The 19,026-nt window shown below is 46.0% G+C and overlaps 1 protein-coding gene across 1 annotated transcript in view; it reads right to left on the bottom strand.

The window, feature by feature from the left end:
• Window positions 1-14,553, bottom strand: part of LOC126543431 (potassium voltage-gated channel subfamily KQT member 1-like) — a 167,078-nt gene extending 152,525 nt beyond the window's left edge. Inside the window, exon 1 of the mRNA XM_055077972.2 lies at window positions 14,006-14,553. The gene's annotated coding sequence lies outside the window, so the exon portion shown is untranslated. The remainder of the gene's footprint in view (window positions 1-14,005) is intronic.
• Window positions 14,554-19,026: the final 4,473 nt, after the last annotated feature.

Here is a 19,026-nt window from a genome sequence, read left to right as displayed (position 1 = left end):
GTGGGCTTCCATGCGGCGCTATAGTACGCGCGACATAGGAGCATCCTAGCTGCTGTGGAAACTAAAAAAAGAGCTATGTTGCAATGAACTGGACACCTCTAAAACCCTGAAATCACAGTGGTGCAAACTAGTGTATTTATGGCTGACTGGCGAGTACATGTGCTCTTTGGCTTTTTTATATGGAACGCTTGGGTTAGCCCTTTCTCTCCTGCAAGAGTTCCCTCGCGCTGCCTTGAGAAACCTAGAAATGTGGTCGTGCCAACTCAGACAGCTAACATGTGAGACCACCAACGCACTGAATTGTTTTGAGTTCGTAGCACTTTAGATTATTACGCAAGTCTATTGCGAATAAGCGAGCCGTTTTTAACGTATGTTTGAAGGTACGCAGTCATTCGCCTGGAGCGCCGAAATGCGTTTTTCAGACAGAAACGTATCCCACGCTTGAAACTAAACGTATCACCACATTTCCTGAAAAAAAAAAAGAAAAAAAACATGAACGAAATAAAAAGACAAAATTCCTAGCCCTTTTAAACAGAGGAAAACTGCCGTAAGGGTGCGTAACTGCGTCTTTTTAAATAACCTACGCACCTGTTTCTTATGCGAGCTTTTGAAACAAACGTTCTCCCTTACACTTGATGTCATAGCATTGAATGCAGGTCTTAAAATGGGGCAGAGTGTTGCTTATCTGCCGGCAACTCGATTCCAGTGCCAGACAACCTACTTTGAGACCGTCCTACATTTCTTCTCGCGTGCCAGCACGCCAGCTCGAACTCCCAGATGCGGGGCTTCTGTTTGCCTCAGTGCACGGAGTGCTCCGGTGTGTCCCGGTTAATACAGACATCTTTTTTTTTTCTTTTGCTGTTTTTTTTTCATGCAGTGAACTCCGGCGTGTGGCCGCAGTACCCATGTTCGCGCGCCGTACCCGGCAGCAGCAAAGCCTAAAAAAAAAAACAAAAAAAAAAGTTTTGTATTCTCGTTGGGATGGGAAACGGGCGAACGGTCTGACGGCGCTTCTTAAACGCAGATCCATCTCCTCGCTATCCCGCATAAAGACGATACGAACGCGCATCCAGTAATGGCGCTTCATCTCTGTCAGCTGGCAATATTACTAGCGCGTGCTCCCGGAATGCTTTCACTTTTATCGTTGTTTGCCTTCTTGTTCCGATCTGAGAACGTATTTTTAGTAGGCAGAGAACTATATATATTTCTGAACATGTGCAGCTGCTGCAAGTGAGTTCCTGGTGCTGAGCACCAAATCGAGGGCGCGATTCTCGAGCTGCGGTGACCGCATTCCACGGGAACGGAGGCGAAATGCAAAAGAAAGAAAACAAACTGCGCGTGTACTTTACTTTAGGTCTACGTCCGCGAACTGATGGCGGCAAACTGATTCTAACCAGTCCACTACGACGTAGTAACACTCCCTCATAACTCATACTGCAGTTTCAGACGTTAAACCACACAACTTCAGTTAAGAAGGGTATGAATTACTTGCGGACAAGAAGGGTCGTTTCCGGGAGTAATGCACGGCACCCTGCCATACCTGAGCGAGAGCTGACATCCATATTTGTTGAATCTTGGCCTTCTTTGTATTTAACAGTGTATTCTTGCGCATCTAGCCCCCCCCCCCCCCTCCACGAACACACACATGAGCACACGCGCACACACATATAAAACGCTTATCCTAGAAATCTTCCTAAGAGAACATTTATTCGAATGGTGATGGTGGAGATATCGTTTGCGAAGGCGGTTGGCACAAGCGTAAAAACACTTACGAACGAAAAAGCATTCTAAATTCAGCCCTGAACTCTTTTTCTTTTGGCTGTACGTTTGCTACAGTAAGTATTTGTGGGTACATATCCAGACAAAAATTGTTTGAAGTCACATTTCAGGCGTCCTGTTTAACTGTTTCGGCGCAAAAGTGTGGCGCGAAACACCATGTAATCATGCGTGCAGCACGCCCAAACTTACTACCTTCTGAACTAGAGGTGTAGACAAGCTTCGAGATGTCAGGCGCACCATTTAATTCCTCCGTCTCAAGACACGTGATTTGGACTTGTAGGCGGTGTCAAAGCATTACGATGTTTCTCCATAAAACGACGCGGTAACTCTGTTGATTGGCTGTGGCGTTGCACTGCTGAGTTTGACGTCACAGGTTTGATTCGGACCTTGGCAGCTGCGTTGCTCACGTAGCCGCGGATTGCAAAAACGCTCGAGTATCCTTTATTGGGTGCGAGTGAAAGAACCAGAGATGGTCGAAAAAAATTTGTAGTCCACCAATACGACGTGCTTTACTATCAGATAGTGGTTTTCGGCACGTAATACCCAAGAATTTACGCTTTCATTTGTTTATACGCATGGAGGGAATAACACGGTTATGAAGGAGTGCATCCTGCCGAAGCTAAGTCAGCGTTTGGAAACGTCTGCCGCATATTATGAGTTTCCAAAGGAGTTTGCTTGCTTACGTCACCAGGCTGCCTCAAAACGGATAGCTGGCTCCCCCTACCGCAACGTCACACGAAGTTATCTAATGAGAAACATGCCATCGTGTGTAACATTATGTTGAGTGGCTTACTGGTGATGAGTTATATAGGGCGGTAGCTTAAAGAAACCCTAAGTTGTTTATTTCCGTTCTTACAAAATTATGGGGCATAGTTGCAGGGATATTAGGTTTTAGACTGGTTATTATATCGGAGCGCACACGCAAATGAATATCGGAGCTGAGCTGTGACGCACTACATGGGCTGTATATAGACCGTTGGTCTTCTTTGGATTCTTGCGCCAGAAAAACCGGGAACGTAATGTAGTACGTCAAATGAGGTTGACTGAAGCTGTCGCATGACTACGCCTTTGATGGGTGGAATGATCTGCGCGCAAGCACACGTGCCCCTGCTTGACACGAAGGTGGAAAGTGAAGCGGACCCGAGACGGCATTCTTCCAGCGCAGGAACGAGAAGCGGACAACCGCACAACACGATCACCGGAGAGATCGGGACCCTCTCCAAATAACCGCATGTTGGCTCCCTCGATTAGGTCCTATGATGAACGTCCTCCCGCTCGTTTGGTCACCAGTAATTAGCCGGCATTCTGGCGCCACCGGTCTGAACTGCTTGCCGATATTCAACACCCGCTTCTTTTTTTCCCTGTTGGAGTTATCGTTGCCGGCCTCACCGTGGAGATTTTAGGCTGAACGCCGCCAATTAGGCAGCGTCTGATAAACACGCAAGCCTCCCAATAGCGTTTTATCATTACAACATCGGCTCCTCTCCTTATTAGGATGGGCTTTGACAGCTTCCCACAGCGTACGCCCCCCCTTTTTTGTGCTAGAATGCTGTATCCTTGGACCTTTCAATGACGTCGGCGGATGTCCTTCGGTTATAACACAATCGTAACAAGTCTGAGGGTAACCTTGCTCGACCTCTGTTGACGACCTTTATACCCTAAAATCAAAACACCGTTCCATAGTAAAGAAAATTAAAAAGACTTGTTCGCGCTTATTTCTACATATGGAATACATTCGAATAGAAAAGAAGAAAATGATATGTGAGTATTATATACAGTAAACTCTCAGTTGTACGAACGTCGGTTTATCGAATATTTCAGAATAACGAACTTTTTAAAAATCCCCGGCAGTTTTCTTATAGATTCTATGCAAAAATGTTTCACTTGAACGAATTTCGGAAGTCAATATTTCAGTTTAACGAACTCGCTCAGAGGACCAAGGCTTATTTTTACAATCAGTTACTTACTCAGTTATCTGATCGTAACTTATCAGTTACGATCAGATACTTCGTTTGAAGACTATGCACAGTGTGACAGTGCACTGATTACCTGTGCTGGACAGACGGATCTGGAGATTGTTTCCAGTGTTCGTCCTGAAGAAGAAGAAGAGGGTGCGACGAAGAAGAGGCAACTGCCGAGCCAGTTTCAAGCCCTATAACTCTAGCTGAGGTTGTAGGGTACATTGGAAAGTTGAAATACCTTGTGTCTCAACAGCAAGCTGTGCCAGAAGTGTACAAGAACATTGACTCTTTGGACAGTTTGTTACTTCCTGTGCTTTAAGAGTACAAGTGCAGAAGAAGATTACAGATTTTTTTTCTGAGTGAGAAAGGCAGCATTATAACTGTTATGAACCTTGTACTTGTTGACACGTACAAATTACATTTCACACATTGCTAACACTATGGATGCCATTTCTTTTGCTCCATGAATTTCACTTCAAATTTTTGACTCTGTATGCCATGTCTTATGTTGGTCTAGTGAATATTCAGTTTAGTGAACTTTCAGTTAAGTGAACTATTTCCTTCGGTCCCTTGAAGTTCACTCAAGTGAGAGTTCACTGTAGTATCGTAATAATCCACAGCCAAAAACTCCCTGGTGTGTAAAACATTCCACCTTGGGTTTTCCATTGAGTTTGCGGCTTTTGAAATGTAACCTTGTGGCACCGAATCCAGTGTATATATAATAAAAAAGACACGTTGGCCGTTGTGGGGTGAAGAAAAGTGCTCCAGTGAACCTCTTTGATACGAACTTGGCCCTATGGGTATGTACCAATGTGTGTGCCGCTCATCAATAAGGTTCTTTGAAGTCAGTTTGGCTAACTTTGTATGTCCCACTGGGGACATGCCGCAGTACAATGACGTAAAAGATTCCTTAAATTTAATCGATGCAGAACTGAACTGAACCCACATCCCGTGGGTTTCTGAAGGACAGCAAACCCGACGCATTAGCAGGCTGCGCCACAAATGCACCAGGCATGCGCGGTTTTTCCAAGAACGCCTTTCGCGCTAACGCTTTAGCTAGCTGCGCCATGTATGCACTGTATGTCGTGCTCACAAATGAGCCTCTCGAAAACTTGGGTCACTATGTGTGTGCTCAGCATTCAAGTCTCGGCATTCTCAGCAATTCTCAGCATTCTCAACAATTCTCAGCATTCGCACGCATCGGCGCGCAACGCTTCTCGTCTCGGAGGCCATGCACGGACTTTTCGGCAGAGCCACCAGATGAAGCTAGAGAAAGGAGCCCGCATGACGCGTTTCTCGGCGTTCGCACGCACCGGTGCGCCGCGGATTTCGGAGTGCACGCGCAGCCTTCGCGGCGGCGACGCTAGATGGCGCCGAGTGTTCTTAGGGAGGCGCGAAAGACGAGCCCCCCCCCCCCCCCCCCCTGCCGTACGCGCCTCATAGTCGACAGTTATCTTGAGACGGGTTCAGCGCAAGTTTTTGTCGCCCGAGTACATCGGTAAGGTGGCGCATTTCGCAGTGTGCATATTGTTTATTGCCCCCGGTGTGGATGGTACGGTAAACCACGAAAGTTTGCGGACCATATGATCAACGGAAACGTTCAATTTCCGAGCAGCCTGTAACAGTAGTCAGTAAAAGAGCACATCACAATGTTGTTCGTTTATACTAGCAGAGGCCTAAATGTGTATACTAGGCTGCGTTTGAGGCTGCGCGGATATTCAGCTTTTCCTCCTATCTCGTGTTCCGCAAAATTTTGTGGTTGGTTGTACTTTCATGCTTACTTCAAAATGAACCATAAAAAGAAATTGCCTGTTGCAATTACAAACGACAAATGTAGATTTCCTTAGGACCGAAACAGTGACGCTCTCTGCCGCGGTCATGGTATGCAACGGGACACACTATAGTCAAGTTTAGCAACGACAGATTGCGCTGTCATTCCTTTAATTCAGACAAGTACTGCTTTGCGTCCCGCATCGCAGCAGGCCGAGTTGGGACTGCACTGCGACTCTGGGCATGCTCAGGTGTCTGTCTGTGGGAGAGCGGGGGGGGGCAGGAGGGTAGTTGACCCACGCATTATCAGGGAGTCTCAGTATCAAACTGATCGTCACCTAACGCCTGGTAAAGGGAGTGACAACTGGCCAGAATGTTGTGAAATGCTGATGGAAATGAAATTACGATTATTTGTAGTGACAATCGAGCAAATTGTTCGCGATTTAACTAGGAACTATGATTTTAAATTGACAAAGAATATCTCAATAACTAATAAGTGGCGCGGCCTGGTGGTGAAATCTTCGTACTTCCGATGTAGCCTCCAAGATTAGTGTACGCAAATCGGCTAGTATTATGCACAGCATACTTATTGCTTAAAATTGCAGTTCAGATGTTACTAGATGCTTCCGGCTTTACTGTATGCGTATTACTTCGTAATACGCGTAGAATACGCTAACGAGTGGTGCTTGCGTGCCACAATGCATGTCGCAGCACATGCTGTCGCACGCACGTGCGAGCTTGCGAGTAAATAGCCGTAGTTGCGTGGTCTCCATGTGAGAAACAAAATGTCATCGGCTAGTTGTGCCGTAAATGGGTGCTAGCTCTACAATATTAGCACATGCGTGGCTACGGCCACACACAAAACTTCGTATTATGTGTCAAAGCATTGTTTCGCTTTCGAGAACTTGGCTTGGCCAAAAAGTGCTCTTGTCTGGTTGTTGACCAAAGCGGTTGACAGGAAACCAGGAATTCACGTAGCCGTTATTCGAGAAATAATTTGACGCTTCGTACAATGTGATTCGCGGGAAGATAAGTTTGATAAACAAAATAACACTTTCTGCTAGCTTGTCGGCCGCACTTGTCGATTGCCTCCTTGTAATACCGGCGTATAATCGCTATCGTGCTCACCTGTCGGTGTTTTCGGCATGCTTGCGGTGAACGACTACATACTCACTGCTGCTCACAGCTACTTGTTATGGCTGCGACTAGGGAGCGCAAATTGCCGTAGGGCCCATCGATCATTTGGTGTGACATGTGATTGGTAACGAGCCATGTGCTGCATTTACGCGCCTGCTCCAAGAAGCGAATAGGCAGTGTGTAGTGCGTGCGGCTGAAGAACAAGCTGCTCACGAGGCCCAACTCCAGAGCGACAGACATGAGCGTGAGCGGAAGCGCCGGGCGACACGAACCAGCGATGAGCGTGCCCAGGAGGCTGGCTGCCCGTAAGCGACGGGCTCGAGCGGAAAGTCCCCCAGATTGCGAAGCGATTAATGCGGCGCAACGAATAGAGCCATCACGCCCGGAAGGCTGATACTTACAATGGTGCGGACAAAACGTTCGGCTTCAGTTGTGGTGTGTGGGACCGATTGCGTTTTGAAAAACAACCTATCGACGATTGCGAACACTTCTCGCCATGACGTTTACTGCTCCGCTTGATGTTTACTGCTCCGCGGAATGGCCTTAACTTTTTCAGTGCTTGCTTGTATATTATTTAATTGTTGCGTTTAGGAAGTAACGTCTTGTAATTCGTCTTGTCCATTGGTACCAAGGCTGCCATGCGCAACCCATACGCTCTTTCCCAATTATGGCGTCGGCGTTTTAAAGCCAGCAGCCTAATGAGTGTTCGCGAAATGGTATGATTGAAAAAGTCTGGTTGTGAGTCTTTTGACCCAATCTGCATCATAGAGGCCAGGAACTGCTCCATATTTACATATTTTTAATCTCCACGGCGCACTTCTGCAAGTAGGTGGAATGTGAGCTCTGGCAAATCGGCGGCCCTGCCTACAGGGCCATTCTCGTGTTCTATTATCGTTTACTCAGCATTCCTAAATATTACCAACATTATTCCTATACAGCAACTGTAAAGTATTGCTCCAGGATCGAGAAATAAGTGCGACAGACTGACAAAGACAGGACCGTAACGTTCAATCTTATATTGGTTTCGAATGCTTCTCGCCATTATTACAAGGCCATGCGAAGAGCCTCAGAATAGACCGTGTCTGTTTAATGTAAGCGGGCTAGCAAGTAACACCGAGAATGCTCAGAAAAAAAATCATTTCCTATCACAGATGACGAGAAATATCTCTTTAACTGCAAGAATATATGCTTTACTTATACTGTGGAAATCCTAGTGGTAAAATAAGCACGACTCCCTTTTGAACAGTCAGCCATTTACTTTCCGAAGTGGCTAGCTATCTACGGTGTTTTTCGCTAACATACAGTACAATGACTATGGAAGGCGTCTATTTTCTGTTAGCTGCTTCGGACGAGTTCGATTATAACCTCTTACGGCCCGAAAAATGGCAGTGTTCGGCGGTAGAAAAGAACAATCTGCAAATGTTTTCCTACTTTCTGAAAGCTGCAGTCTTGAAGAAAATAATCTGGGAGGGATCTATGCAAGAACTTTAAAGCGAACGTTTATACGTGAGCCCTTCCACACTTTTCTGACCGCGGCTGCTAGCTTTTGCTGAGCACCTCATATGTTGGACAGCACTACCACCTATGCTACCCTTACATGCGGCCTAGCTGTTGACCTTGCTTTCTACGAAATTACGCAGTGCTGGAAACAAATGGTACCCAAATATCATCGTTGCAACCAATATTTGTCGTCAAGAACGCAATTTCTATTAACGCCAGCTTTTCCATGCCTACATTCCCAGGGTTTTGGTAAACCTGCTTGGTCGGCCTTTCCCCGAGTAAAATAAAGTTTACTACTATCTCCAGGATCGGCGCAAACCAGTCAGCGCCCCGACCCTGCATCCACTGTCATGGCAAAAGGCGCCAATCCCGGAGACATTGCAATGTATGCTCGAGTAGGCCACGTGATGGTGTTGAGGGGGCGAGGGGTGGTGCGCTAAGTTGACGTCTTCACTGGGAGGCCGGTAATCGCAAGTGGGCAAGACGTCGTGCAATATATAATCAATAGCGTGGCATTTCCTTAAGCACTCCATGAAAGCTCCACTTCTCAGCTTACAACATGAATGTTGGATCTGTATATATATTTTTTTCTTTTTCTTTCCTTGTATTCCCGCAAAATGGGAAATAACTGTTTTTATTTACAACGAAGACACTCATCGTCATCTTCACCTTAATTCTATAGGCCTGAAGTTCTGTTAAGTCTTCATTTAAACATTTTTCTTCATTTGTCTTTGAAAGGTTGCCAGTGTGACCATTTTCCTGATATTACCCATTAAAGTGTTTCGAGAGACGAGGTACGTTTAGGCTACGCGCGTAATGTGCAGATAATTTGCAAGAAACGCAAGCGAGAACGCTTAAATTAGAACTAAATTCTTCACACTACGATCGTACGAAGCATTAATAGCCCAACAGCCGTCACACACGCAAGCGTATATGTTACAATGCGCGCTACTTTCACGTTTTATACAGATACGACAGTTACGACGTGGCCAACAAGCGCCGCAGTTTCGGTTTTAAATTTCCCGTCACTCGACTTCCGGCATCTCCACTTAGAGCAGCAACCATGACTGCCAATGTGTATCTGCGTTTTTCGAGCTGCAATAGCGCCCGTATTTCTTTGGTGCCTTCGCTTAGAGTTTTTCGGTGGGTTGGTCATGTTGAAATCCACTGAGATGCCACTGGCCAGCTCACGCTTTGAGTGGCCGTTCTTAAAGAGCGTAACGTGTGCAACTTCCAATGCGCACGACCAGCATTGTTAACGATCTTAATGGCAGTAACGCGCGATACTAGCTTTACGACAGGTGCGTGCTTTGCTAACGTTACGATCGCAGTCTGAACATACAATCGTATCAAGCCGCTAAGCCTGTCGGCAAAGCTGAAGGGAAAACAGAGGCAGGGCGAACATCCGAACAGCGAATACTATAAGAGGATTAAAGCAAGGTTGTCTTGGCAGGTGCATTTACGAATGTTGGCAAGTTGGCACTCCGAATATTATATGGCATGCCACTCACCAAGATTAAGATTTGATCCTGTTATCTAGGCGTTGGTGCCGAACAAAGCTCGAACCTTTTTATTCGAGTTTGTCTTGACGCCTCCCATACGAGCGGCCACAGGTGCGTGTTAAGAATATTACTTCGAGCCTACATCTTTGAAGGAACCATTCCTCATCTGGACATTTCGCGCGGTAGAGCTTAAATAAATGATAACATCAGATTCGACCATTAAACATTCACACCAGCCCTGGAAGCTGATATGTCCAGCATCGAGGCTGTGTGCGAAAAGGCTTTTTCTTCTCCGGTATGAATAACTCGGGTAGTCTTCATGCCTAAGTCGGCTACAGTGACGTCAAGACGAGCGCGTATTACGTCTGTTTCATGCCTATTAAGCATGCAAGATACGAACGGGAAAGACGGCGTAGGACGTCGGGTTTGCTCGATCCTCCAAAATCGCATGCTTTCGGCGGTCATGCATATGCAGCGGCAAGTTAATGTTTCACAGATGTTAGACCACTGCCTTTACAGACAGTTTCTTGGGAACTCGTACATCAAACCAATCGCAAAGCGCTCCACTAGTTGTTCTATGCCCATGTAGTTAAAACAGTTTTTCTTTTGTTGTGCCGTGCGGACACGCCTATCGTTTTCGAGCCGGGTTTCACCTTCAGCAACTATACTTGTGTTCGCAGGCACTTCCCGGCCTTCATGCAATGCTTGTGTGCCTTTACGGCTTGCCTTTGGTAGAGAATGCGGCATTGCAGCTAAATACAGCACTCGAGATGAGTACTCTCTTCCTGCATTACCGTAACCTTTAAGCTTTATGGCCACGAATAGTTGTATGGAACTCCTGCGCGCGGGTGCTCACGTTATATTTAGCCAACGTTGCATGAGTGCTTTCCGTGCTGCAGATTAGATATACATACTGTTACTTCGTCGCCCAAGGTTATTAGGTTTGCCAGTATTAGACAGTGGTAGTCCTAGCCAGGTTAAGTGGTTAATGAGTGCTTTGGCACCGTTGCTTCCACTAGAGCCGCAGCCTTTGATAAAGTTCTTGTGGTAGATGCAAGACACATGTCGCGCTTAAAAAGCATCCTGAAGGCACTGACAGAATGCAAAGGTATCAAGTGTCCAAAGAGAAATAATCACTCAAGCGAGAACATACCATAAAAATTTGCTTGGACAAATAATGTATTCATGGAAGCAGTTATAACACAGCTCAAACTCACACAGCTCACACGAGCATTACACAAAGCGTCATCTAGTTCTGATCGAATTCAGCTTATATTTGGATTTGGCCATGTAAGCTGGTTTGCGAGTTTGGGTGGACGATACATTACACCCATCATTTCACAGTTCCTTGGTACGTAGGAAAGTGCCCACTGATATAAAATATGCATGTCATAATGTCCAACCTACGACAATACTTAAAAACATGTAAGATGTTAGACTACCACTTCGGATCGGATCACAAAGCTGGCGGGGTCATTTTCTAACTTCGGGACATTTTGAGTACTCGAGAATGTACATAGTTTACTGGTTCACGTGAAACCGCATAGCTCCGCCGGAATGAGTGCTTGCGCTCCTGCTGTTGCTCTTGTGCCACTCAAACAGAGATTGAATAACATTCCTGACATCAGATTTCCGAGTGACGCTCTGATATTGCACTCTGGTTGGCATATAGAGACCTTCATACGCAAAACCAGCAGCTACATGAAGTTCATGATGTCCTTCACGCATACGCCCAGCACGCTGCACCTAACATTTCAACAGAACATTCTTGCTACACGCAAATGGCGAACCAATGTGAAAAATGTTGGTCGCCAAATCAAGATGTCAAATAAATCTTGGCCCATCCAGCAGCGGAAAGGTTGGGAGTCCCAAGGCTTGAAACCCATTGCTCCGCGTCAGGCGCGACATGGCTCTAAACGGCCCACGAAACGTCGACCGAAATCTTGAACTTGGTAGAGCGATTTGCGCCAGGACTGTGGACCACCGTATCCATGTGCCTCGCTGACCAGTGCGCTCAGTGCTCCAAGCAAGCATCGTATACCACGCGCGGTTCAATCGGAGAACAACGCAGAAATAGGCGACACTGAGTGCGGCCACGATCCCTGTCACCCTCTCACCCCAATTCCTACATTGCAAGAACACACCCAGCGTCATACCACCTCGGAACTTGTCAATCAGCTCCAACAAGCTCGCACAATGAAGCCGTAACGTCCCATCAGCCGCGGCTGCTTATTCCAAGTTCTACGGATACCCTCCACTGGCTACGAATGTCCACGACGGTGGGCAATCTTCCGCTGTGGCACTGTACCATCACGCCTAATAAAGCAACAGGCTTCTGTGACGTGATAGCCCAGAGCACTAGAGAAGACCGTCCCTCATAGACACTGCGTACACCGATGTTAACTCATGAGGAAACCGAGTTGCCTTCGTCAGTCCAAGGCATCCTAAAGCTTGAGCTACCCGATGCTACAACACAGAATATCAAGATGCTTTACTGTATAAGCTGCAGGCCGTCTATGAATCGGTGAAAGCTGCGAATACACTTACGAGTCTTATTAAGGTCGAAATTTACGCTGACTCGCCCAGCTCTGTACAGTACCTCAAGAATGTTTGCAAGACGCCACGAAATTTGCGATCGCAATCTTCACAGGTCTCCAATATTGATTGATAATATACAGGATGTCCCAGCTAACTTCAGCCAGAGTTTAAAAATATGCAAATGCCACGTAGCTGGGCAAAAGCAAGGTAATGTTCATTGGCGTCGCTTGGAGATATTCAAACTATATTTTTTAGTTCTACATATTTAAGTAATTAGCCCTAATTGATTATTCAACTTCTCAAATGTTATTATTGAATGAAAAGTGTCAATGAGACAATTGCAGAGCGACATGAAAAACTCTCGATGCAGATTTCTGTTGCTCAATACGAGCCACATAAAAGCTTTTCGAGCATGAAAGCCCGCAAATGCACGCGAAATTGCCGCGCAACTGGCCGATCGAGACACTGCGTGTATTCACAAGTTCTCGCGCTCAGAAAAACACTTTTACGTAGCAGGTATTTAGGAACAGAAAGCTGTATCGGAAGTTTCTCATGTCGCTCTACAAATTTCTCATTGAAACTTTTAATCGAAATATAATATTTGAGAAGCTGATTAATTAAGACTAATTATCTAATTAGGTGCCATGAAGAAATAGTTTTAGTATCTCCTAGCGGCGGCAAACCAATTACCTTTGCTCTTTCCAGCTACATGACAAATGCATATTTTTAAACTCTGGCTAGAGTTAGCTGTGAGACTCTCTGTATACTGCTTGGTCAGAACCAGTACAAGAATCTAGCGCACAGAAATTTGAAATAAAATTGGGCGTAAGAAATCCTACCTAATGCTCTTGCTTGAGACCCCCGGCTCAATCCTTTTAGCCCCAGTATCACTTCTCTGTCTGGACGCAGGTGAGTTAATCCTTTCGCGTCTCTACTCTCTTTCCCAGAATCCTGCTCGAGTTGAGGAAGTATGTCTCCGGAAATTGAAGGGTAGGGCGGCTCTCACACCTTCCGTCAGCTAAGCCTGGAGATTAACACCTTAAGACCCCGTGCATTCTCCAAAGCGGGCTGCTCCAGCATGTACAGCAGACATCACATCCAATACCTATTGTGATTGTCCACAGAGGAGGAATGCTCGAGCGAGAATTCTAAGAGTTGTCAAGTAGCGAGTGGATAAAAAAAAAGTTATGGGTGTTGGATTGTGCACAGTGATATGCATAGCCTAAACTGTTGTTTTTACATCAGGAGGGCCTCCACGCTCTTATTTGAAAATATCTATGCGGCTAAGCAAGCTGATCAAAAAAAAAAAATAATAATATAACGGGCATAACATGAAGGCGTCGCAAAACTCCGACTACAAGAAACCAAAGTTGTTTTGGATCAAGTGTGCCGCAATTGCACTGCACTTTTTTGTGTGTTTGTGGCTTTTGCCTGTAATGTTTGATAATTTGACTCCACCAATACCTTGTTGGTAGAATAAGTGTAACGTTTTTCGTTGTTCGACGGTTGCCTCACGCGATCTGTGTATAAATACGTTGTGCGCGGGATTAACTTTAAATAGTTACAGCCAACACTGGTGCAACACGTCTACCCCTATCTTACCATTTCTTCATTTTAGCTTTCTTTTTTCACCAAGTTTTCTTCTTTTCAACATCGAGCTTTAACCAGCTTCGCCACATCGCATTTCTCTTTCAGAACACACGCCACCAGATTTTCGTTATTTCCCCCCTTTCGCCACACCTTGTCCCAGAAGGGAGCGAAAAAAAAAAAAAAAAAAAAGCCGCGCGTTCGCTGAGCGCACCAGCCGGCGAAGCTCACCTGGGAAGCGCCGGCGCATTCGTCATGTGGCATCGCCGACAGCCCACGCAGGCTCCTTGTCCCGGGCGTCCGCTACTGGAGTGCAGTGCAGATAATATCTCCACCCTTTCGCATGCTACTCTAGTCGACGTGCGCACAACATATCCTTCCAGAAGAAAAAGAAACAGCACTATCGACGAAGCGCCGCAGGTTCAACACCACCACACAACACGAAGACCGAGCTTCCGCACTTCACCCGGTTCCTTAGTTTTCTTTTTTTTTAAACGCGTCCCCCACCTTCTCTTGGTTCGTATCCTCAGCTGGCGGTGTTTTCTTCGCCGGATGCACCGGCCAGCCCCGCAGGCCGTTTCGCGGAGACCGCTGTCTCGCGCCGTTCGGGTCGCGGCGAGCTCCCGCCTAATTTTGGCGCCGGAGTCGTGACGCGTGCCCGCCGTGAGGGAACCGGGATGGGGAGAAAAAGGAAGGGAACGCGGGCGCTGGCGCCCCCTGGATGAGGAAGAGGGGCGTAGGGAACGCGCGGGAAGGAGCGGAGGCCTTCCCATCGGCGCGTGGCCTTTCCACCGCCTCTGATCTCCTTCCGATTTGTTTTCCATGTCCTGATTTGCGCTGACGCGAGTTTATTCGAAAGGTATCGTTGCTCTTCCCAATATTTTTTTTTTAGAAGTGACTTGTCACTGTCGTACTCTGGTGTCTAAGGAGAGGAACTGGGAAGTTAGTGCTTGATAGAATGTTTAAGTACCCAGCCAGCATGAATCACAACACGCTTTTCTTTAATGCGAACAGCTGCGGAGAAACCCTAGCGCGCAGAAAGATGCACCTTATAGGCAGTGAAACGCTGTTAGGTACTGTTTCTTAGTGTAGAAATTATCAAGACACGAAGTTTATTTCGGTTTAAACGCTCTTTGATATGTTCCTCGTTATACGAATGTCTTTAACGTGATTATGTATCAAAGACATTTCAGCTAGTTCATTCTAGCGATTTCTTTGGTATATGCGTCGCAATATATGTGATAGACAAGCAGTAAAATTTAGATAGAAAATACATGTTTGGCTACAGCGATATACCGCCACCGCCTGCCCCATATGAAAAACACTGTTATGTATTGAATTATTATTATTATTATTATTATTATTATTATTATTATTATTATTATTATTATTAATTATTATATTTTCGCAGTAGGCAGCCACGATTGAGAGCTTCAGGTTGGTTTATAAGTTCACTGTATGACGCTTTTGTACTACTAGTTCGGGCTGAACGCACGTCAGTGAAAGGGCCACTGATAAATTACGTTTGCTTGCATACGGCAGCATGGGAATAGCGTCGTTTTATGGCGGTAGGTCCGGCGAAGTACTTCAATCTTCGTATCATCATACTTCCACTCGTCCAAGCATGCGACGACGACAGTGAGCAAGCTTCCAGAAAGAAGACGAAGTAGGAGGAAGAGTAAACATGGTGTGCATGAAGGAAACGTTATAATACTCCGTAAAACTCACCTACGCTATGCAGGACACTTATCTGGGGGTGGTGACCAAAACAGTGCAAGAAACGCCACACGTAGGAGAGAAGAAACACAGGGCTGGCTTTTTGTTCATCTCCGCATTGCGTTAGTCTCTCGAGCTGCTTTCACCGCCATGCAATTGTTCGAATTCGCACAATTATCGATTAACCTGCAGCTTATCAAGGTGAGCCGTGAGGAAGCGCATTGCGAGAGCCTTGAAGTACATATAATGCTACAGCTGGATAGCAGCCCAGGACAATTTGTCCTCTTGGCCTTTCGGGTAACTATGGCTCGACAGCACAATAAATTTGGAGACAAGAACGCGAGTGTTAAACTTACACATGTTTGGGAAACCTTTTGTAAGTAAGACGCAAGGAGACAGAAAGAAAAGAAAAAGCACTGTCTTTCACATATCACCGTCAGCCTGGTCACGCCCACTGCAGGGCAAAGGCCTCTCCCATACTTCTCCAACTACCCCGGTCATGTACCAATTGTGGCCATGTCATGCCTGCAAACTTCTTATTCTCATCCGCCCACCTAACTTTCTGCCGCACCCTGCTACGCTTCCCTTCCCTTGGAATCCAGTCTGTAACCCTCAATGACCATCGGTTATCTTCCCTCCTCATTACATGTCCTGCCCATGCCCATTTCTTTTTCTTGATTTCAACTAAGATGTCATTAACTCGAGTTTGTTCCCTGACCCAATCTGCTCGTTTCTTATCCCTTAACGTTACACCCATCATTCTTCTTTCCATAGTTCGTTGCGTCGTCCTCAATTTAAGTAGAACCCTTTTCGTAAGCCTCGAGGTTTCTGCCCCGTACGTGAGTATTGGTAAGAAACAGCTGTTATACACTTTTCTCTTGAAGGATAATGGCAACCTGCTGTTCATGATCTGAGAATGCCTGCCAAGCGCACCCAAGTCCATTCTTATTCTTCTGATTATTTCAGTCTCATGATCCGGATCCGCGGTCATTACCTGCCCTAAGTACAGGTATTCCCTTACCACTTCCAATGACTCGCTACCTATCGTAAACTGCTGTTATCTTCCGAGACTGCTAAACATTACTTTAGTTTTCTGCAGGTTAATTTTTAGACCCACCCTTCTGCTTTGCCTCTCCAGGTCAGTGAGCATGCATTGCAATTGGTCCCCTGAGTTACCACGCAAGGCAATATCATCAGCGAATCGCAAGTTACTAAGGCATTCTCCATTAACTCTTATCCCCAATTATTCCCAATCCAGGTCTCTGAATACCTGAATACCTTTCACATACAAAAAAATTGAAATACATTGCGTTATTTTCCGTTCCAAAACGGCAATGTTTTCGAGATGAAGTGAAATAGAGGATTATTTTGCTTTGACCAGCTGTGGTAGCATATGGTTCGCATAAATCTAAGTACGCATGTTTGCACTTCGACTTCATATAAATGTGGTCGGCAGATGAAATCATGACCTTGAGCTCACCAGCTCGACTCCACAGTTTCCCAGCCACAATGGCGGGTCTCTTTGGAACTGTCCCGTGACTAACTGTTATAACGATAAACCCCATCAGCTGGCGACAGAATGATTGACACTGTTCATACCATGAAGCTGTTGACAAAAGATTTCCTGCTCTAAACGGTTTAGAGGGATTGAAAGTAATCCGATACATTCAACAGGTTCAGTACATGGGGGCCGCGAATATCCCTCAAATATTTTAGTTACGCGAAGGTCATCGATCACTTCATCACCGCTTTCCTATTTGAAATAAGTAAACGGCTGCGCTAGTGCGATTACGGTTATGCTACAAGCATACAGCAAGTCGATGTTCCGAATTGCGAATTATTCTTAGCGTACGTAAGGAGTTGAAGTTATTGTCCTTTTTAATGCGTTAAGCAGTTAAGTGCCGAATAACAGGGCCCGCATTTAATAAAAGAGCTATCACACTACAACTTTTCATAAAAGCAGAAATGATGACGGAAATATCAGCAAAGTGGCCGACCAATTGCAAAGAGTAGGCACGAATAAAAAGCTTTGTGAATTGCTACGCAGTCGAGATAACGGACCCATTGCTAGTAAAAGCGGCCAACTAGTCCCAAACAGCACTTACCAACAAAAAGTTTAATGAATTCAGCCGATTGGCCTGTCTCAAGAAAACATGGGCTCCATAAGTTCCATCTCGCGCTAACAGGTTTCCGCCCTAACCTGTCAACTTGTGACAGCCTGCACATCCTGGCACAAATGGCCAGCTCTCGGCGCGGTAACACGAAGTTCCCGAGAGTTCTTGCAGCAGTGGATATCAAGAAGGCGTTCGAGACAGTCGATCATGCAGCGGTCATCAAGGGGCTGGAGGAATACGGGACCTGGAAGCCGCATTATGAACTTTGCCAAATAGTTTGTTCACGGTCGAAACTATGATATGCGCAGAGACAAGGAAAAATCGCGCGTCTTTGACAATACCAGGGAAACACTTCAAGGAGCCGTACTATCACCGACACTGTTTAATTTCATGATGCGAGCGCTTGCAGCACGTATACAGGCAGTCCCTGCTGCTAAGCAGGCAATATACGTGGATTATATCACCGCGTGGACTGAATCGCAAGATAAATTTAGAGCTGACAAGGCCGTCGTAGCGATCTAGGAAGTCCTGGACGTTATTGACCCCTGTCTGCTGTCGAAGGGCAGTCCCTTTTACCTCAGAAGACACAGTTCATCCTTACTGGAGCAGGACAGTGAAAACGGAATAAACTTATACCCCTGTCACACGCGCATATTTAATGTCATTCGAATCAAATGACATTCGATGCGTCGAATGCCATTCGGTCTCTTGCGGTGCTACACAGTAAGATATAATGGTATTCGGAAATGATAGCAATGACGATCTGGAACAAAATTTGTGAAATGCAAAGAAATGTTCTGCCTACTAAACGCGTTTAAGAACTTTTGCGAGTACTTTTAAAACGGACGAAAACATTTTGACTACAATTATTCACAACTAAAAGCACTTCGATCAACACATCCAATGTGACCGACCGCCGCGACAGACTCCTGATGCAAAGAGTAGTAGCGCTTGAGCACAGCCCGTGGTGAAAATATCATCGCGGCAAAAATAATTATTCCTTTTTATAAGTCTAGAGAAATATCTTCCGAATTTACTGATGCGCGCGTTACTTTTTCGCGTTGCGTGTCGCTGTTGTCTATCTGGGGTCAAGAGTGTACATTCGTTTGAAATCGATTGCGAATGAGTTCCCCTAACTCATTCGATGGGAAATGTCATTCCATTCGAATGACATTAAATTTACCCGTGTAAACCCCGATTAGTGGGATTATAGTCGAATGCCATTCGATTCGAGTGACATTAAATCTTCCCGTGTGAGAGGGGTATTAGTCTGGCAGTGGAAGGATGGGTATATTGGCGGCCACGTGACCGATACGTATACATGCGGGCCAACCCCTTCCACGATAGGGGTGAGTGTGCAAGCACACGGATCAAACAGCAGTCACCGACGTGGCGCCGCATTCTGCACATCACAAAGAGCAC

The sequence above is a fragment of the Dermacentor andersoni genome, chromosome 10 (genome assembly GCF_023375885.2).
Source record: "Dermacentor andersoni chromosome 10, qqDerAnde1_hic_scaffold, whole genome shotgun sequence".
Classification (NCBI taxonomy): Eukaryota; Metazoa; Arthropoda; class Arachnida; order Ixodida; family Ixodidae; genus Dermacentor; species Dermacentor andersoni.
The sequence above is the reverse complement of the archived record's forward strand: the minus strand, read 5'-3'. Positions and strand labels throughout refer to the sequence as shown.